Genomic DNA, 23,291 nt, shown 5'->3' with positions numbered 1-23,291 from the left:
TCGACTTGGTTTCCCCACCAGTTGTTCCCTCTATTCCAGAAGAGCATCATGATCACACTGCTCATGTTCTTCTCGTGTCATCAGATTATCCTGAGTCCAAGAACAACCCTCCTATCCTAGCTAATCAAGAGAGTCCTTCTTCGGTTCCTGTAGAGGAGGGGGGCAATCATACGATACCCCCGCTAAGTAGTTCAGTTGCTTCCTTCGATTGGAGTCATTTGACTGCGTTCTGCCTTCCATCCTACATGCCTTTCCAGATTACAGCACATGCCTATAATAAGGCAGTACATGGCACTCTCTTGGACGAAGGTGCATCTGTTAGCCTCATGCCCTCCACTACTTGGCAGGCTTTGGGTTCCCCATAGCTTGTGCCTATCACTCAGAATCTGTTAGCTTTTGACGGAGGAACTCGTCAACCTTCCGAATCCTGCCGAATTTCCCTATTACTTTGGGAGGCAAAAATATCTATATAGACGTGATGGTTGTCCAAGGTGCTTGAGATTTCAGTCATCTCCTTGGCCATGATTATATTTATGTTGTGGGGGCTCTCATTTCTTTGCTTTTCTATGTGGTTTGTTTTCCACACAACAGAAGAATGGTGACCATAGATCAATTGTCATTCTTTAGCCACCCAGTGCCTCCTGTACAACCATCATCCCCTATTGGTTCTTGCTTGCAAGTAGTAACTTCCCCACCATAGGTCAATTATGTGGCTACCCGTTCCAACTCTGCATCTGTTAATGATCATGCAGATGGTCTTGTACATCATGTATTGGGGAATTGGAACTCGATCTGTCATTGGTGCCCAATGACATGTATTCCTACGAGAGTGTGTTTCTTCCGTCCAGTGAATACCTCTTGGGAGTCATGCTCTCGTATGGCCCATGAAAAGCCCTCCAAGGATAGTTCTGATCTTGTGTCAACCTATTGTGGCCACCAAAAACCCCCCTCCTTCTTTAGTATTAGCAATAACACTAAAGAAGTGGGGACCCTTAGTAAAAAATTCAAAAAAAATTATAATTTTTTTTTGTATTATACTCCTTAAAAATACATCGCACAGAGAAGAGTAAAACATTTCTTTATGAGCACAATAAAAAACTGTGAAGAAGCGACACGAAATTCATCGCATCGCATACATTAAGAAGCGCCCATAAATGAAAGAAATCTCCGATGGCCGATATGCGACATCGCATATCTCAACATCGCATAAACAGCACACAATAACTTAACAAATTGCAATGATCTGCGATCTGCGATCTTGTGATAAGCACGATCTGTGATCTGCGATCTTGCGATAAGCACGATTTGCGATCTTGCGATAACGCGATAACGCGATTCTGTGATAAACTGATCAAGAAACTCTGCGATGACACATCTTGATAATGCGATCTGCGATGCTGCGATGCGAGTCGCAGAAGTCACCCATCGCAAATTTTCCTCGGCTCAACATTCAAGAAAAGCTGTCCCTAAACCAAAAATTGCGCGAGCGCCTTAAAGAAACTTAATGAATGTATGCCAGAGTATTCATGAAGGACAGTTTTGTGTTTTTCGAAGAGTCAGTTCACTATGGGTGTCATGATCTTATACATTCATAGAGCTTAGAAATTTCATGTCAAAATTTATTATCATTACTCTTTTCCTTTGCGTGAACTGCAGGAATAAAAAACAGGAAACATCTAAGGAAAAAGGGAAAGCGTCAATGCTCGGAGAACAGAGAAGAGATGTCCTCATAAACAGATACCGCATGCAACAGAAATGCGGATTTCAGAGTATTACTGAACAGATGTTGATATCAATAGGCGATTTGACACTCAAGGTCAAAAGCTCACAAAAGCAGCATGTTTACAAAATTCTGAAGCTTATGCCCAGTAAAGGAAAAAGCGCTAAAGACGGAAAACGCACGAGAAAGGTCCGGATCAAAGAATGGAGGCAGTTTTCGACTAAGAAAATTGTTCAGAAAGCAAAGTCCCTAACTTGATTAGTCATCCACGAGTCCGGAAACCGAGATAGCAAAAGCAGAAACAATTTGAGAGAAATTTGGGTTGTTACCAAATATATACGCAGTAAATCCACCCAGCCAAAGGATGATTCCCAAAAATATCTTCTAGTTTACTAAAAAGTGGTGCAAGCGCTTGCCATTTCTATTTTCGTAGCTCAAGTAAAAGCAGAAAACAACCAGTCGACTCTTCCTAGGAAAATGTTGCATGCTTGCAACATTAAGGAGCAAATGTAGAAATAGTTAGAAATTAGACTCAATTTTTAGAAATAAGTTTGCTTAGATAAAGGGCGGTCATTTAAACCGTATCCTAAATTTATGTAATTAAGTTATTTAGTTAGCAGTATTTAAACCCTTCTCATGCATTTAGAGAAGGGTCCAGAAATTTGTCAAAAACTTGTCCTCAGAACATGCACTTTTGCACCCTCAGAGGAGGTTTTGATGAATGAATGGATCAAGGTTTATTGATGTTTGCATTTGATATCTGCTACTGATGTTGCACTTCTGTACTCTTGGTAGATATTAGAACAAGGAGAGATAAATCATTGTTGCTTGAAGCTTATGAGTAGGGCTAGTCATAAATGGTACTTTTATCTCTTGACCATTTCTGCTTATATTCTTAAAGTGATATACAGTTTTTAGTTGTTTATATGTTATTGCATGAATGTTTGAGTTACCATTTGGCACTTTTGTACGGTGGAGTCATTTATTTATGTTTGATATATGAATAACTTATTATGCGATATGCTGTTCACAACTGTTTTGCCTAACTTTTTATGCAAAGTGGTTCATCTTCATTGATTTCTATTCTTATGATAGCTGAATGATCTTTATTACCAGTTATTATTTGAAATCTCTTTAGATCGCATAATAGAAGAAATACATCCCGGGTTAGCATAGATTAGATGTGTTGTTTTCATTAGATTACAATAGCATAGAATTAGATTAAAGTAGCTTAGATTAGAACCCTTAGATCAGCATCATCCAACTCTGCACACACACACACACCCTTAGATTGGGAAACTGGTCCCATTATCCCCAGTCAGACCCGCTATACCAAACGGATAAGGAGCTGCCAACCAAGGTCCGGACCGGGCGGGTATCCCCCTTGTTGTCGACCTGATTTTCGGGGCTTCAACATATTTGGCGCTAGAAGGATGGCCTGAACTATGAATGGCACCTAAATCAAAATCTAAATACCATTCTGAGAGTAAAACGCCCTCATCATCTCCCCCGACTTCTCCAGTATATTTAAATCCAGAGTCAGAAGTCGCTCGAGTATCAATCGCTGCTACATACCCTGATATCTCAAACCAGTCTACCATTAAACCTCCTGGAGTTGAATCTCTGATTCACAAACTTTAGGGATTTTCCATTTCTTCTCAGAGGTCTGATAAATCTCAAAGCAGTGTGACTTCAGAGTACAATCCTGCTCATCCCCTCACCAGGTTAAAGAGTGAAAAATTTGGCATCCACCCAACTGAGTTGCCTCTTCCCACCAGGAAAAGAGCGAGGAAATCACCACAAGAGTCTGACAGTGAGACTCTTTCGTCTACATCGCCCATTTCAACTACCTCACTGCGAAGTCAACCACCCACACCTCCATTCCAAACCATCATCCATCCATCTATCGGAACTCCCACAACCCCTCTTCAATCCTCTACGATCATAGTATCCTCATCTTCCCAGCCACAGAGATCATCTTCTGCACTTTTCTCTACTAGCAGCTCAACGATGGCCCAATCTCCATGGAACAACCCTGGGGCAGTTTTAATGCCTGCGCCCTTGAGTCAAATACCGGCCCATCCTCAGAAATGGCTGCCCAAATTCAATCCAGAAGCAGGCATGCTAGCAGAAGAACACATAAACAATTTCATGCTTTCTATCAATCTCAACGGAGTTACTAACGAAGATGTTGTTGTTCGGCTTTTTCCCGATACACTGCAAGGGATAGCCGGGTCATGGTATTTTTCATTATCCTCCGGGTCTATCACAAGTTGGGATATCTTCCACAATCAATTCCTTATCAAGTTTGGTGATGACAGATCAACGGCAACATTAATCAATGACCTATCCAATCTTAAGGCCCAAGCTAAAGAACCTATCAAAGATTTCGATTTACGGTTCAATAAAATTATCAACAAAATTCCCACTGCTTCCCAACCCAGCAAAGAAGTACGATGTGAATGGTACATTAATGCTTTACCATCAAACATAGCAATCTTCATGGATAGAGCAAATAAAACAACCTTAGTTGAAAACATGACAGAGGCGATAGCAGTAGAGAAACGCGTAATAGCCCTGGAAAAGAGATCCACGATAGAGGAACACAAGTCTAAAAAAGTCACCTTCAAGGAAGACTCCAAGAAGAAACAAACAAAAGACCCTTTCGATTTGGAAGGATTGCAGAAAGTATTAAAGACCATGTCTAATGAGATGGTTGACATAAAAAAACAAGTAGCAGAAACTTCTTTAAAAAAGCCCTACAAGCTTTTAAAAGAGGTCCTTCAACGGATGCAAAACCACCCAATGCCATCTCCAATGCTGAAACTGAGGAAGAGGAAGAAGAAGAAAGTGCCACTAAAGGGCAGACCGATGACGAAGAAGTTGTGGAATTACAAGGAATGTGGGATTTCATCCTCCCACAAGAAGAAGATCAAGAAGTATTTCCGGTTAGCACACGAAGCAGAAATCAGCTTGATCCTCCCCAAACTACCCCTAAGCAGAAGAGCGCAAGCCCTACAATAAAAGATAAAGTCGCAACAAAGAAAACAACCACTAAAGCGACTCAATCTAGCCCAGTCCGAGCAGATCAAACAACTCCATCAAAAACACTGATAGTGTCGGATGAAATGGAGTACAATATTATTGATGACATGAAAAAGACTAGGGCTAATATTACCCTTTATGAATTGAGCAAATTGAAGCATCAACAGAAGATAATGATGAAAGAATTACATGTCGTGCCTATTGTACCTTTGCCTACCGCTGTACTCTCTCAAGCTTCCCACAACATGGGAAAACCTCCAACTAACGCGATCAATAAGATTGATCCAAATGATATCGCCTTGATTGGAGGAAGATCAAGATCTCACACTCCCCCGTTTCTTCTCACTTATGAAGTTTTCAATAAAAAAGTGCACAATTGTTTGGTAGATTCCAGTGCTTCATCAAATATTTTACCCAGATCAATATGTGCTAAGTTAAATGTTCAACCACAAAAATCCGCAGTGCGCATAGTTCAGCTTGATCGATCTCAAGTCGAAGTGATTGGTGAAATTAATCAAGTAACCATAAGATTGTCATCTAACCCGAAGGTATGTCAGGTTATTGACATTCTAGTGGCTGATATCCCAGAATTCTATGGCTTAATTCTTAGCAGGGATTGGTCCAAGAAACTCCATGGATACTTTGCAACCGACTGGTCGCACATGTGGTTACCCTACAACGGTAAACCGAATCAGATAAAGGTTGAACGAGAGTTACACCAGAAGTACATAGTAACGGAATTAGAGGGAGAAAATGAAGCGGTGTCGTATAACAACAGTATCATAGGCAATTACTCGGTAGATTCTTTTCTCGGTAATTTCAATGCTCACACATCACCTTACTTAGAAAATTCAGTTTTGTTCCAAGTCGAAATTTTTTCCCAAACTGATAATTCAAAGTGTGTTAATTTTGTAGATAAACCTGTAAATACATCTTTGTTTTGGAAATTATATTTCGATGGCTCTAAATCTAACGAAGGATCAGGAGCAGGATGCGTTCTGATTAGTCCAGAAGGAAACAAGACCATGCTTACGTGCAGACTCGAATTCAATTGCACAAACAATACAACAGAATATGAGGCCTTGGTGCAAGGCCTATACAAAGCAATCGGGTTAAACGTCAAGTATCTTCAAGTCTTCGGAGACTCTGAGATTATCGTCAAACAGGTACGTAACACTATACATTGCCTATCAGGTCATTTAAAACACTATCAATCTTTAGTACAAGATCTGACTGAGCATTTCATAGCATTTAATATCTCTTCAATCCCGAGACTCCAAAACGCAAGCGCAGACCTTTTGGCTAACGTAGCCTCTAGGCTTATTCCCTCCGAAGATTTTAGTCCAGATAGATTCTCAATAGAATTAATCTTTAGACCGTCCATCCTTGACAACATTACAAATTGGAGAGTATTCAATGACAATCCTGATATTGTAAATTTCCTCACTTCTGAAGGATCCTACTCCAATCAGATAATTGACGAAGACCATCATGATCGACAAATACAACAAAATAGCACTGATAATGCTATACCTAAATCGGTGGTTAAGTTAGAAGACTTATATGATTTAAAAAATCGGTTTAAAAGGTCTACCAATTCAAAGCTCTACAGTCCAACTCTGAATTACGAATTAGTAAACCTAGGAACCGATGATAAACCACAAAACGTTAATCTAGGCATCGGCCTAGTCCCTGAAGAAAAACTAGCGTATATTCATCTTTTGAGACAATAAAAAAATGTTTTTACCTGGAATTACGATGAGCTGAAGACGTACGACACTTCTATCATTCAGCATACTATTCCTATGATTGACAACGAAAAACCTGTCCAACAGAAACTGAGAAAGATCCACCCCAATTTAGAAAATCAGATAAAAACTGAGCTAAGTAAGTTATTAAAAGCCAGAATAATTTTCCCCGTTAGACATTCCAAATGGGTCTCCAATATGGTACCTGTTAGAAAGAAAAACAGAGATATTAGAATCTGTATTGATTTTCGGAATCTTAACAAAGCCTTTCAAAAAGACAATTTTCCTCTTCCACCTATGGAATAGATATTACAGGCAGTAGCAGGCTCAGAACTGATGTCTTTCTTGAACGGATTTTCAGGATATAATCAAGTGCTGGTGCATCCCGATGATCAGTTGAAAACCACATTCAGAACTAAATGGGGCACATATGCATATCGAAAGATGCCATTTGGTTTGATTAATGCCGGTGCTACATTTCAAAGAGCCATGGACATCGCATTTAAGGGTTTAGTCAATAAATCTGTAGTAATTTATTTGGATGATATAACAGTGTACTCCAAGAAGCAAAGCGACCATCTCAAAGATTTCAAACAAATTTTTCAACGATGTTTAAGGTATGGGATTTCACTTAACCCAAAGAAATCTTTTTTCGCATTAAGTGAAGGAAAACTTCTAGGATTCATTGTGTCAAAATCCAGTATTCACATTGATCCTGACAGAATCAAAGAAATCTCTGAAATATCTCTACCTCATAATAAAAAAGCCATGCAATCTTTCCTTGGTCAAATCAATTTTGTCAATTTTGTAAAGAGATTTGTCCCAGATTTTTCACGAATTGTGTCTCCTTTGCAAACCATGATTAAAAAGAATTCAAATTTCAAATGGGGTCAAGATGAACATGAAGCATTCAACCTGATCAAACAAGCTATTATTAATGCTCCATCTTTAGCAACCCCGAATTTTTTAGAATATTTTGTTTTATACACATTTGCCTCAGAGAAATCATATGCTGCAATTCTAACTCAAGCAAATCAAGAAAAAGCGGAAGCTCCAATTGCGTTTTTTAGCTCAAATTTACAAGGTGCTGAACTCAATTATTCAGACGTGGAAAAACAGGCCTATGCTGTTTTCAAAGCGGTCAAATATTTCAGACCTTTCTTACTTAAAACCCATACTAAGATCATAGTACCGTTTCCAGCGGTAAGAAATCTTCTAGTACAGAAGGATATGGGCGAGAAAAGAGCAAATTGGATCACTGCTTTACAGGAATACGACCTTGAGATCAAACCAACAAACATTGTAAGAGGTCAAGGCTTCTGCAAAATGTTGGCTGGAGCATCGCAAATCTCTGAAATTTCATCCGAAGAGATACAAATGTATGAGGTAAGCCTAAACGATGCAGAATCATTGTATGCTGATATCATTTATTATCTTAAGAACGGGTATGCTCCATCACACCTGGATCACACTAAGAAAAGAGCTCTGAGATTGAAAGCTAAACAATATCAGCTCATAAATGATATTCTTTTTAGAAAGAATTATGATTCTGTTTTTCTTAGATGTCTTGAAAAAACTGAAGCTGAAAAAGTTTTGCAGGAACTCCACGATGGACCAGCAGGCGGACACTATGCTGGAGATGCTACTGCACATAAAATTTTACGTGCAGGATATTACTGGCCTACGTTGTTCAAAGATTCACACAGTTACGTGAGGAAATGTCAAGTCTGCCAAACTACTGCTGGAAGACAAAAGAAGCCGTCCCTGCCACTACAACCGGTAAACATTGAGCAACCATTCAGTCAGTGGGGCTTGGACATAATAGGTGAGATCGTTCCTCACTCTTCTAAGCAGCATAGATACATCCTCATGGCAACAGCTTATTTTACTAAATGGGTAGAGGCAGTTCCTCTCAAGACGGCTAATTCTGAAAATATTATCGAATTCATAGATCAATTTATAATCACTAGGTTTGGATTGCCAACAGCTTTAATGTTTGATAATGCATCATACTTTCTGGAAATGAAATGACTGAGTTTGCACTTAAAAGAGGGTTCAAACTAAAATATTCGGCCAATTACTATCCGCAAGGTAATGGGTTAGCTGAGTCAACAAATAAAAACCTAATCAGGATTATTAAAAGAATAGTTGACCAGAACCAAAAGAATTGGCATAAAGCTTTGGTAAATGCTTTATGGGCAGATAGAATAACGAAAAAAGCTTCGATCGGCACTTCCTCCTTTAATTTAGTTTATGGGAAAGAAGTGGTTCTTCCAACTCACTTAGTCATTCCCTCTTTGTCTTTAATACAATACATTGATGAAGTACCTACTTCCTCCATACAACTAAGACAAATGGAAATAATTAAATTAGAAGAGCAACGAGAACAAGCTAAGAAAACCCATGCTCATCATCAAGCGCTAATAAAATCCTCTTTTGATTCAAACATAATGACCAGAAAAAATTTTCAGATGGGAGATTTAGTTTTAAAATGGGATAAGGCTCATGAAGAAAAGGGCAAACATACAAAATTTCAAAAGATGTGGCTTGGTCCTTTTCAGATTGTTGAAGTCATAGGTCCATCAACGTTTGTCTTATAGGATTTAGCAGGTAGAAGGGATTCTTTGCCTGTTAATGGACAAATCCTTAAAATATATTTTCCATAGAAGATTATTCTTCTATTTTGTAGAATAGCTTTATTTTTCTTTCTTTTTTATAATAAAACCATTTGTAAATGGTTACTACCGGTATTCATGAAAAGACACCAATTCTCTTTTAGATTTTGATCTTTTCGCTTGTATAAATAGAAAAATTTTGAAAATCTGATCTTTATTATTGACAGATACAGTTAAAAACTTTAGCCTAGATATGATACTAGTTTCAACTTCAAAAAATTTGATGAAAGCAACCTTTAGCGAAGAAATTGTTTTATATCAGCACAATGAAAGGTATCAATAACAAAATAAACATTCTCTGTAAAACTGTTGTTTTCAAACTCTATTATTGTCGTCCAGAGCTTTCTTAAGGAAACCAATGATTTCCTCCCTGTTAAAGAAAATCGCAGCATTCAGAGGGACAATCCAAGAAACACTATATCTCAAAGAATAAGAGGTCTCATCACGAGCCAGCTTATCATGATCACAGATATTATAACTTTTCTGACTTTGCCAAACACTGTCCATCATAACAGGGCAATGACTCAAGATTGTTGAAATCAAACGACAAGGGGTCTCATCACGAGCCAGCTTGTTCAGCAAAAGTGTAAATCAAGTGAATGAATGTGTCATAATTTGGCTACCAAACCAAGACATTGTTCTTTAAGAATAAAAAAGGAAAAAATGTCAATGTGGATTTTTCTTTGAAGGTTGTATATAACCTTAAGCAGGATAAAGGATCATTGCTGGGTAACAGGTAACCCTGTCGAGGCTATGGACGCCTGCTGGCAGCAGAGGCTCTACCTATGAAAAACGAGCATATTTTAAAGCTAGCACACAGAGAAGACTTTATTTTATCTTTACAAGACCAAGTAATGGCTGATATAGATACAAGGACAAGCCTGAGGAAACAAACAATTAGAATAGAAAGAGGTTGAAACAAAATATCATTGATAGAATAAGGCATAATGTACTCTATATGTCCATAACAAAGTTTAGATTTATGAAAATTTTTCTGTTTTGGAAGTTTAAAAGATTCAATAGAAAAGCAGAGATAATTGGTTCTTCCAAGTGAATCGCCATTTTTGTGGCCACCAACAACCCCCCTCCTTCTTTAGTATTAGCAATAACACTAAAGAAGTGGGGACCCTTAGTAAAAAATTCAAAAAATTTTATAAATTTTTTTTGTATTATACTCCTTAAAAATACATCGCACAGAGAAGAGTAAAACATTTCTTTATGAGCACAATAAAAAACTGCGAAGAAGCGATGCGAAATTCATCGCATCGCATACATTAAGAAGCGCCCATAAATTAAAGAAATCTCCGATGGCCGATATGCGACACCGCATATCACAACATCGCATATCGCAACATCGCATAAACAGAACATAATAACTTAACAAATTGCAACGATCTGCAATCTACGATCCTGTGATAAGCACGATCTGTGATCTTCGATCTTGCGATAAGCACGATCTGCGATCTTGCGATAAACGCGATGCTGCGATCTTGAGATAAACACGATGCAGCGATCTTGCGATAACGCGATAAACGCGATGCTGCGATCTTGCGATAACGCGATAACGCGATTCTGTGATAAACTGATCAAGAAACTCTGCGATGACACATCTTGATAATGCGATCCATGATGCTGCGATGTGAGTCGCAGAAGTCACCGATCGCAAATTTTCCTCGGCTCAACATTCAAGAAAAGCTGTCCCTAAACCAAAAATTGGGCGCGCGCCTTAAAGAAAATTAATGAATGTACACCAGAGTATTCATGAAGGACAGTTTTGTGTTTTTCGAAGAGTCAGTTCACTATGGGTGTCATGATTTTATACATTCGTAGAGCTTAGAGCTTTCGTGTCAAAATTTATTATCATTACTCTTTTCCTTTGCGTGAACTGCAGGAATAAAAAACAGGAAACATCTAAGGAAAAAGGGAAAGCGTCAATGCTCGGAGAACAGAGAAGAGATGTCCTCATAAACGGATACCGCATGCAACAGAAACGCGGATTTCAGAGTATTACTGAATAGATGCTGATATCAATAGGTGATTCGACACTAAGGTAAAAAGCTCACAAAAGCAGCATGTTTACAAAATTCTGAAGCTTATGCCTGGTAAAGGAAAAAGCGCTAAAGACAGAAAACGCACCAGAAAGGTCTGGATCAAAGAACGGAGGCAGTTTTCAACTAAGAAAATTGTTCAGAAAGCAAAGTCCCTAACTTGCTTAGTCATCCACGAGTCCGGAAACCAAGATAGAAAAAGTAGAAACAATTTGAGAGAAATTTGGGTTGTTACCAAATATATACGCAGTAAATCCACCCAGCCAGAGGATGATTCCCAAAAATATCTTCTAGTTTACTAAAAAGTGGTGCAAGCACTTGCCATTTCTATTTTCGTAGCTCAAGCAAAAGCAGAAAACAACCAGTCGACTCTTCCCAGGAAAATGTTGCATGCTCGCAACATTAAGGAGCAAATGCAAAAATAGTTAGAAATTAGACTCAATTTTTAGAAATAAGTTTGCTTAGATAAAGGGCGGTCATTTAAACTGTATCCTAAATTTATGTAATTAAGTTATTTAGTTAGCAGTATTTAAACCCTTCTCATGCATTTAGAGAAGGGTCCAGAAATTTGTCAAAAACTTGTCCTCAGAACATGCACTTTTGCACCCTCAGAGGAGGTTTTGATGAATGTGTGGATCAAGGTTTATTGATGTTTGCATTTGATATCTGCTACTGATGTTGCACTTCTGTACTCTTGGTAGATATTAGAACAAGGAGAGATAAATCATTGTTGCTTGAAGCTTATGAGTAGGGCTAGTCATAAATGGTACTTTTATCTATTGACCATTTCTTCTTATATTCTTAAAGTGATATACAGTTTTTAGTTGTTTATATGTTATTGCATGAATGTTTGAGTTACCATTTGGCACTTTTGTACGGTGGAGTCATTTATTTATGTTTGATATATGAATAACTTATTATGCGATATGCTGTTCACAACTGTTTTGCCTAACTTTGTATGCAAAGTGGTTCATCTTCATTGATTTCTATTCTTATGATAGCTGAATGATCTTTATTACCAGTTATTATTTGAAATCTCTTTAGATCGCATAATAGAAGAAATACATCCTGGGTTAGCATAGATTAGATGTGCTGTTTTCATTAGATTACAATAGCATAGAATTAGATTAAAGTAGCTTAGATTAGAACCCTTAGATCAGCATCATCCAACTTTGCACACACACACACCCTTAGATTGGGAAACTGGTCCCATTATCCCCAGTCGGACCCGCTATACCAAACGGATAAGGAGCTGCCAACCAAGGTCCGGACCGGGTGGGTATCCCCCTTGTTGTCGACCCGATTTTCGGGGCTTCAACACAACCTCATTTAAAAAATGAAACAAGGCGACCCAAGGATGGTTTGTTCCTATGTCAACCTCATTAAAAAATGAACCCAGGCATGATGAGCATAGTTCCCAATCTTGTGTTAGGCTCGTTAAAAAATGAATCAAGGATTCACGAGGATAGTTCTTTTCTTGTGTCAACCTCGTTAAAAAATGAAACAAACTCCCTCTTGTTAATCGAGTCTTTCTTAGATCTCGTCATTTAAAGCTTCATTACATCCACCTCATTGACTGCAATAAAGCTTGGGGGGCAGGTCCCTCGATTGGATTACCTGTCGGGGGAATGTTAATTTTATTCAAGCATAGTTCTCCATGGTTCAAGCTTGCGTAAAAATGACCCCGAGTGCCGGTATACCTCTTATGGTTTGGTGCGTTAGGCGATTTCTTGTTTATCATGTCTTTTGTCTTTTATGTAGATGTTATGAATATTAGCTGATACATTTGTAAATTATGTATTAAGTGTACATTTGCGCAATTATAAATCATGGACAAACATTCAGACATAACAAACAGCAACCATGAAACATAAATCAATTTATATCGTGTTGCACACCGAGGCGCTCAAAAAAATAATATATATCTCCAAAAAATAATGTATATGTTTAGGTACAATCTGAGACACATGTCTCTCAAAACATCAGAAAAAGAAACCTAGGCGACTACTGTGGTGGGTTTTGCTCTCTGTAGCAGACCACTACCCGAACTACTCATCTGAGAAGTCTATGGATCCGGTTTGACACACCCGCGGTGTGTCACTGATACTGTCGTGGGATCTCCTCGAACCCTCTATATTTCGGGATCCCCTCAGTCAAACCCTCAAAATTTCAAGCTATCTCCTCATCTGCGTCACCACCTAGAGGTGGCTGGGCAAGCTCTCTATTCTCCTCCCTCCGTGCCGTAGGAGCGAGACCCACTGGTCTCTCCGGTCCAACGTCTGCAAAATTGAACATAATTATTAGGTCATATACGTTTAAAATCCAAAACAATATAAAATGAAAACCAAAATATAAAAGTGTAGTGGTCAACCGAAGTGTATTACCTCTCTTGTCCCACTGCTCTCTGGGCAGAAGCTGCATACTTGTATCTCCTATGAAGTCTGTACCTACATAGGGCTAGTCTTCAACAAAAACCTGCTGACGATGCAGCCACTCCATGAAGTCAGGACCCCATGATACTAGCTAAGCGCCACCTCCTCATGGCATCACATGGGCCCACCTAGCGATTCAGGTCTCTTGTGGTCCTGGCCACGAGACTCGCATATCCTGCAACTGAAGTGATGGTACCCACTCCAGCATGAGCGGTACCAAAATGGACCCGTATCCGAACTGCTTTGTCTCTCCTCGCTAGCATTTAGTCAGTTGCCTCTTCATATTCAGAGACACTACCTCTACCCAATTGTACATGGTAGGATTGAGGGAATCTAAAGCCAACCACAGCTGGGTTTTAGTCGCCTCATTTGGGTTTTAGTCGCCTCATGTTGGACCTGAGAGCCTGTTGTTCTCATGATCATAAACAATAAAACACACAATGGCAAGTCATCCATTGTCAAGATCTATAGCATCCCATTAGTAGGGAATTTTCGTTCCCCTGGGCATGCTTGTGCAATCAACATATCTAGAGACTCTCCGAGGACTCACACACTACCCATGCGGGGTCTCTCTCCTTGTCGAGATAATCCAGTGAGAAAATATATGTCTGTTGCGTCAAACTCGACCACCTGCCCCCGGCTTATGAACTTACCCTCTGTCAGGTTCCATGAGTGAATAAAGAACTCTAGCAAGTCCATTTGCGCTCGTAAAAGGGGCGTGAGGAAGAATTTAAGTAACCCACAATTCCCAAGAACCTGCATGCATTGTGGGTTAGTTGACCCTCTTTCGTCATCAGCGTCATGCATGCCTTCTTGCCATGCAAACACCATTTTGCACCCTGCACACACAAATACTAATTGATCAGAACTTGTTTGAATTGCTTTCATAGTCTAAAATGGTGTAAAAATGGAATTTTTATGTTTGCTTCGCTCATCACAGCTGTTTCTAAAACAGTTGCGATGGTCAGATTTAACAATTCACCATTCCTCGGGTCGTCGTAGACACATGTTTCCTGCGACGATTCCGATTTTGACGTGTTTAAAATTTATGGTCGTCGCGACCCCGTGGGGGACTTCTGCAATGATCGAGGCAATTTTTTGTAACGGAAAATCCTTCCAAACTCAGCCAAAATACATGAAATTAGAACTAAACGCAATGAAAACACAATGGCAGAGGCGAGATACTTACTTGGTGAAAGAATGGCGCAGAATTGATGACCACAGATGTAGAAATCATCCTCCAAATTTGCACAGGAACAGGTGTGACGGATATGAGTTCTGGTTGATGCATGCTTGGTACATACCGCGAAATTTTCCCACGAGTCCTCTTTAAGATTGTTTTTTGACTCATAAAATATGAAAATATTGTTGAGTATTTTTCCCTTTTTGACTCATTAAAGCAAATAAAAATGGCGGTCTGCTTTCAGCTCTTTTCTGACCATTTAAAAAACGAAAAGATGACCAAGCTTTTGTCGTTTCGAGCTCATTTTTTGGTTATGAAACGTCCTGTCTCTTATCAGTTTTCTACTTGTTCAGATTAGGAACACTATTTATGAAAAGTACTCCTTGACCGAAATGGTCAAGTGGTTGTCTCGAGTATTGTTTTCTACCTTTTCGGGCTTGAGAGACACAAACTTACAAAAAGGGGCCCCCCTGGAGTTTTCTTTTCTTGGTCTTTTTTAAACTCTCTAAACATGAAAAGACTTCGAGTTTTACCTATGTCAGACTCGTTAAACCCTGACGACATTGGACTCGTCACCATGATGAGACCCAAGCTTCTCCTCCCTAGGGCTCGTTAAAATTTCACTAGGTTAGATTTGTCCAAAGGATGAACTTATACTGCAAGCATATGCTATCCCCTTCAAGCTTGTTTTTCAAAAATAATTGGGGTACTCACCAGCAATGGTGGGGGGAAATTTGGGAATATTCCATTGGTTACCTACGGCAGCTAGTCACTCTTGAACATCGACACTTTTTCTTCTTATCAGGTTTGGGATATCCTCACATCATCATTAGCCTTTCGGGGTATGGGTTTGTCATTTTGCCTCGTTCCATTCGATCCTTATCATCTCCGTCAGTCCTTTGGTCCCTTGGTACCAAAATGCTGCCGCATTTTAGAGTCATGTCACCGATATGTTCAAGAGTTTAATCCTTCTACAGTTTGCGCCCTTACCTACTCCTCTGATCCTCTAATTCATCCATCCTCATCTTGTTCCTTGTCTCGTGTCGTTGATGAGGGAAACATTATGGCCCTCCTGCGATGGGTCACTTCCTGTCGACACCAACTCATTATCCAGGATGTCAATCTAGAGATTCCTTTCGGTACCTTGGAGCTTGCATGCCTCAATGGCAAGTTCTTCGCACTCGATGACAGGCTTGCATTATTGGTCATTGATAAGGTGATTCCATGAGTGTTCAACTCTAGATCATTTTTCACACTTTGTGGATTGTACTGGTAGTACCTTGAGAACCATTGACATTACTAGTGGTGTCTCTCGCGCTTGTTAACAGTTTACATCATTGGCTGATAATAAAGTGATTTTCTAGTATGCTCTACTTCGACACATCTATTCACATGTTAGAAATTGTACTATGATCAATTGGGATTCAAGACCCTGGACTAAGATTACAAAAGCTCGGGTTGCGTGGATTGGTTCGTGATTACATACATGACTCTTTGATTGGATGGCTGCAACCATACCTGAGTCTTTCTGGATGGCTGCGACCATACCTCTATCTATATATGGTCTTATCAACTGGGTGGCTGTGTCCATACCATAGACCAAGTTTTATATGTCTTTTGGATGGTTGCACCCATGCCTAGACTACATGTATTTCACTGTCAGAGATATCAGTTGTACTTGCGCCTGCAGGCTCTCAGCGATGGTGTTCCAGTTCGGTTATGATTTCGTAAAGCATTTCACCCCTCCCACTCTCTTGGCCTTCATGCTTTAGGGGGCATCTATTACACAGTAATTTGTCACTGGCCTCATATCCCCTGATCTCGGATAAAGTCAGTCTCTGAGTGACATCTCCACTGTGTCATACATCAAATAAATGTGTCCACATCTTCCTACTCATTCAAGAATATTAAACAAGTGTTCTCTAATGCTGAAGATTGACTCTTTTACCCATGTTTCTACGTCGTCACAAGTAAACATCATTCTGTTTGCGATGACTCTCTGTAATGAACTATAACGCCGCGATGTCATCGCAGGGGTACATCTGTTTCCTACGATGGTTAGATTTTAGGACTCGACGCAAGTCCTCAAGATATTTCTTGCGACAATGGCTCTAAATACACTCTTCCTTGTGATGCCATCGCTGAGCCCTAGTGTATGACCTGCAACGATCCAGATATGGTGAATTATTTCAAACAGAATGCTTCTGGGTGGTTCTAGAACTAGTTGTTGGGTCAAGGGAGTTTGCCTTTCCTCCTCTAGGATGGTGGTTCCACCTTTTGAGAAACCTCCCTTGAGGATAAGCTCCCTCTCCCTCATTTTATGGAGGCTCCTCCTCTTATAAAAGCACTCCTTATTGCTATGATCAACTAGTTTTTGGATTGAGAAAATTAGCTAGCTTTGGTGTGAGTTTGATAGTTTGCAGTGTGAATTGCTGATAGTTTAGAAATTGGTTGTGGATTTCCTTAGCCTTGTATTAGAGCTTGTGAGTGAGAGAGAGAGTTATCATCCATTTGGGAGACCCTTTTGAGAGTGAATGCTTGAAGAAACATACCGGCTAGACCCTTCGAGAAGGCTTGCGACATCAAGGCTTGGTTGTAAGCTTTGCTTTTATTCATTTTAATACAATCAATGGTGATTTCCTATGTCTTGTGTAAAATATGCTTGATAGCTTATGGTTCCTTGACTCTATAAGTAAATAGATCATTGTTGTACTTTGTTATGTTTTTTGTTGTTCTCTTGTGTTGTTTCAAGTGAATCACTCATCGAGGAGAAGGAAACGATAGCTGAAGTAGTGCAATGAAAGCTCCATCGAACACCAGTTTGAGGTAGGCTCTTTCAACAATGACTGTTTAAGGAAATTAGTTGTTGTTTTGTCTTGTTGTGAATAGACCCACTCTAGGGCTAGAGGGGTTGCCTCTGTCCGCAGAGGGAACATTTCCTACATCACAAAGAGTGGAGTGACTTATGTGACTACCAGGAAGAACGAGACAAGGATGACTAGAGTAGTCATACAGGTTTGAGTTAGCACTAGCCACGTCAGCGAAACCACTCCAGTCCAACTAACACTTTAAGCAACAACATTCCAAAAAAGGAGGGACACCTGTACTAGTCTTCTCAGCATGGCTACTCTTTAGCTACATTAGTCAATTTTTCCTTCATTGTAATAAATAATAAATTTCCAAGTGTACAAGGCAAATTGTTGTTTTTTGTTTAAATACTCCATGCATTGGGAGTTTTAGGGGTTGGACCCTAATGATCTGAACTATTTTTCTATTCGGATCATTGTAATTTTGAGCTGGAGCATCAATAAAAGGACAGTTTGTAGGATACTTGATCTATTTTGATCTGTTGAAGTTTTTCTTTCAGTGTTTAATGTATTTCTGTTCACTTACTCATGCATTTTCACTTCTCATTGTAAAATAGAAATTATAGTTTAATATATGATGTTGGAGCACCTTAGTGTTATCTGCATTTACAATATCTGTGTTTTCTTCTGTAGTATGATTACAAAATACTTAAATGCTTTGTAATCCTAACTGATATCATTATCTATCATTCCATTTATCATTTTGCTTTAAAAGATCTAATGAGGACAGTTAGCTTGCCTTGCAAACCCTATGTAAATATTGATGCTACCAACTAGCCTGTGATTACATAGCCAAATGGAAAATATTAAGAAAATGACCTTTTCCCCAACCAAATGAAAAAAAACACAAACAAATCTTTTATTTTTAATATCTAGCCTAAAACATTATAGCATTAAAAACAAAGTTAAATCATAATTACATAGAGAGAGCCCTCTCTGAGTCCAGGAAGGCTAGGTCCTAGACTCATAAGTGGTTTGATGTGTCCTTTGTGACTTTTTTCTTGCCAATCTTCAAAATCACAGAATGATAAAATTGCGTCATAACTCAATGTTAACAAAAATCATCAATCGAATGCTGCAAATCTCATTCCTCACATCAAACTTGCATCTCTGACACCCCACATCACATCTAGGAGAAGTCGGCACATTCAGCTCAGTTGTTTTGGGGTAAGCTCGCGTCCCATGCCTTGTGTTGTATTGATGTCGCCTTTTGTGTTTTCACTTCTATGAGTATTGTTTGCTTGATTTCTTTGAACCCTTGCTGTCATTTACATGTATATTAGCTTTCCTAGCACCATTTCAGTTTTTATCAACATCTCACTGTTGTCGCATGCATGAAACTATTTTTTGTGAATGGTTGCTGATTCAGTGACTCGTCTCATCCACACACATGTTATTCCATTTTCTCAATCTATCATTCACCATTTTCATGCATGATCATTTACTTGTGCTTACACTCAGTATCAGCATGCATTCACACTCACATTCACTTTCAGTTGCCCATTGGTGAGTCTGGGCAGCCTTGGCCCAGACTCTACCTCACCAAGAGCCTCACCAAGACAAAAATGTTCAATTTTGAGAGGGAATGGTCTATCTTCCTCTCCAGAAATGCACATTTCTACACAGAAGTTATTTCCCAAACCTGCTTTGCGCAATCCTGAGGGACAGTGACTGTTGGCCAAGAAAATTACGCATTGCAGTCACTGAGCCTGCAACCATTCCCAGTTGAGATTGTGCATTGCGTAATTCCAACAGTCAGTAATCAGGCTAGAATGTGCATTGCATAGTTCCAGTAGTTAGTTAGTCTCCCGGCAGCCCAGACTATGCCTTGTGCAGTCTTGGCAGTTAGTCTCCCGACCTCCCGGTCGAAATTGCGCAACCTTCATGATCAGTCACATAGGTATACTACAAGTCAATTCTCAAGTTCATTTTGTTTCTGACTAACAAATTTCTTTCCATGAGCGTTTCCATGTCTCCAGGTATTTAAGGTGTTCGTCTACCTCTCAGCAATGCCAGTAGAATGCTTTCCAAGAGAGCAAAGTCGAAGATACCATTCAGAGCACACCTGGAGATGTAATAGATCAAATGTCTATGAGCTTGCCTACTCATGAAGATATCAATTTGTTCATAGACAAGAACATCAAGATATCATAGCAAACAGCACCATGAACAACAGCTAGAGGCAACATACTGAACGTAGTGAAAACAGAAAATGTAGCGAACATAGCAAATGCAGTGAATCCAGCGAATGCAGTAAATGCAGTGGATGCAATGAATGAAAGAGGAAGGTTGTTAACAACATAGAGGCAGAAAAAAGTTGCAAGATCAAGCAGGTCCACCGATAATGAAAGGAACTTTAGAGACTCAAGCTATGAGGTGACGACGTGACATGAAGATCACGCGAAGATAGAGAATGGAATAGAGAAGGAGGTGCATGTGTTGAAGAAGCAACTCAGGAAGAACATGAAGCTACACAAATAGATGAATGAGTTGCAGTAGGAACAAGAACAGTAGTGGGCGCAACATGCACTCACAGATTAAACTGCACCCATACAAGTCAAAGATCCATCCCAGTAGCTAACATGGAGTAGACATGGTGAGAAGTATTGTTGATCGCATGCAAGGGATTCAGCAGCATGCATGTCATTGTGCACTGTTATGAAACCAGCTCACAAAAAGATAGAAAAGAGAGATCCACGCCTTAGAATTCAGCCTCTTCGAGGGGGCAACCTCCTTTACATTACATAAATGAACAATTCTTGGATGATACAAATGACAAAACCTCCTTTCTATATATAGGAGTCTAAGGAGTCACAATATAATCCAGCCGACCTAACAATAATAATATAAAGCCACAAAAATAACAATAGAGGGATTCTATGGGGCACAGAAATAACAACATGGGGTAATAGGGGCACAACAATATAAATAAGGGGTATAACTACAATAGTAATGGGGTAATCACTAGTATTATAGGGACCCAACATGCCCCTCTCCTTCAAAAAAGTGTTGTCCTCAACGCTTGAGTAGTTCTGGATACTTCTGCATAAAATTCTCATCCTCCCATGTGGAATCTTCAGCGGATAAGTTCTTCCACTTGATAAGATACTCTGAAATTGATCGATTTCGTAGCTGTCGAGTTCTTGTTTCTGTGACTGCTTCCGGTTCCAATATAATTTTTCCTTCCTCGTCAAGTTCTGGCAATATTGTTTGAACTGGGAGCTTGTCGCCTATAACCTTCTTTAAACATGAAACATGGAAAACTGGGTGCAATCGAGAAGCTGCAGGAAGCTCCAATTTGTATGCCATAGTACCAATCTTTTGCAACACCTTGTACGGACCATAATACTTTGGTGATAATTTATTATCCTTCTTAGCTTGCTTTAGGGACATTTGCTTATATGGTTGTAGCCGTAGGAATACCCAATCACCTACATCAAAACTTCTTTCACTGCGATGTTGATCTGCCTGTTGTTTCATTCTATTTTGTGCCAACACGAGGTTATCCTTTAAGAGTTGGAGGACTTGTTGTTGATGTTCGATGTGATGTTCCACTGCCTGAACCTTAGAATTTTCTCTTAAATATGATGTGATGGATGGTGGTTGATACCCATAAAGTGCCATAAATGGGGTCATTTTTGTTGCTGTATGGAAGGAAGTGTTATACCACCATTCAGCCAGAGGCAACCATTTGACCCATTGTGTCTGTTTATCAGATACAAAGCAACGAAGATATCCTTCCAAACATTTGTTTACTATCTCAGTTTGCCCATCAGATTGAGGATGATAAGATGAGCTATGAGCTAACTGAGTACCAAGACAAGAAAATAATTCTGTCCAAAAATTTCCAGTGAAAATGGGATCTCTGTCACTTACAATAATCTTTGGGTTTCCATGTAGCTTTTGAATTGTTTCCATAAATGCAGTAGAAACTGTACTGGCTTTAAATGGATGTGATAATGCACAAAAGTGTGCATACTTGGTAAGTCTGTCAACTACCACCATGATGACACTCTTTCCCTCAGACTTGGGTAAACCTGTGATAAAATCCATTGAAACCTCCTCCCAACGTTGGCTTGGAATGGATAAAGGTTGTAATAGACCCGGTGTCTTAATTGTTTCAACTTTATTTTGTTGGCAAACCAAACATTCCGCCACAAACTTTTGAATATCTGATTTAAGGCCATCCCAAAAAAATTCCTTCTTAACCCTGTGGTAAGTTTTTAAAAATCCTGAGTGCCCTCCTAAGGGAGAAGTGTGCAATTCCATAAGAATCTTTTGTTTTAGCTGGGAATTCTTACAGAGGTATAAGCGATCTTTGTACCATAACGAATCATTTTGCCAGCTAAATGTATCAGACGTACTGGAATCTTGTTGTAGCTTTCGAATAAGTGCCCACACTTCTTCGTCATTCTTCCATTCCTCCCTTGCTTCGTTTATCCAATCTGGTTGGATAATAGAAATGGCGCACAACAATGCTTCCACATCCTCATCCTTTCTTGAGAGTGCATCTGCCACCACATTTTGCTTCCCTTTTTTGTAGATGATTTCAAAGTCATAACCCAACATCTTTGTGACCCACTTTTGTTGCTCTTCAGAGGATAATCTTTGTTCTAAAAAGTATTTAAGGCTATCATGATCCGTTTTTACCTTGAAGTGTCTTCCCATTAGGTAGGGTCGCCATTTCTTAAGTGCATGGAGTATTGCCAACATTTCCTTCTCATAAATAGCTTTGCTTAAAAACTTTCCCTTGATTGGACGACTTTCAAAAGCAATGGGTCTTTCATCTTGCATTAGAACAGCACCAATTCCATTTCCTGAAGCATCACATTCCACAATAAAGGTTTTTGTGAAGTCCGGTGTAGCTAAGACCGGTGCTTGGCACATTGCCTCTTTAAGATGTTCAAAGGCCTTTGTTGCTTCCGGAGTCCATGAAAATGCATCTTTCTTCAATAATGTTGTTAGAGGTGCTGCTATTCTCCCATAATTCTTAACAAACTTGCGATAATACCCTGTCAACCCAAGAAATCCTCGCAGATGCTTTATGGATGTGGGGATTTTCCATTCCTTAATGGCTTTAATTTTGCTAGGGTCTACCTTAACTCCTTCATGAGATACAATATGACCCAAATATTCCACCTCCTGGACTCCAAAGAAACATTTGGATCTTTTTGCATATAATTGTTTCTCCTCCAATAGTTGTAGCACCCTGTCAACATGTTCAACATGATCCTTCCAAGACTTGCTGTAGATTAGTATATCATCAAAAAATACTAACACAAATTTTCTAAGGAATGGTTTGAAAATTGAATTCATCAAACCTTGAAATGTTGAAGGTGCATTGGTAAGGCCAAAAGGCATGACCAAAAATTCATAATGACCCTCATGAGTTCTAAATGCCGTTTTCGGAATGTCTTCAATCTTCATTCTGATTTGATGATATCCCGAACGAAGATCCAACTTGGTGAAGTAAATTGATCCATGCAATTCATCCAGTAATTCATCAATGACAGGAATGGGGAACTTATCTTTAATAGTGAGCTTGTTGAGCTCCCTATAATCCGGACACATGC

Source organism: Pinus tabuliformis, chromosome J (assembly GCF_031772625.1).
Source record: "Pinus tabuliformis cultivar Carrire ecotype Pingquan chromosome J, CPIR1, whole genome shotgun sequence".
Classification (NCBI taxonomy): Eukaryota; Viridiplantae; Streptophyta; class Pinopsida; order Pinales; family Pinaceae; genus Pinus; species Pinus tabuliformis.
The sequence above is the reverse complement of the archived record's forward strand: the minus strand, read 5'-3'. Positions refer to the sequence as shown.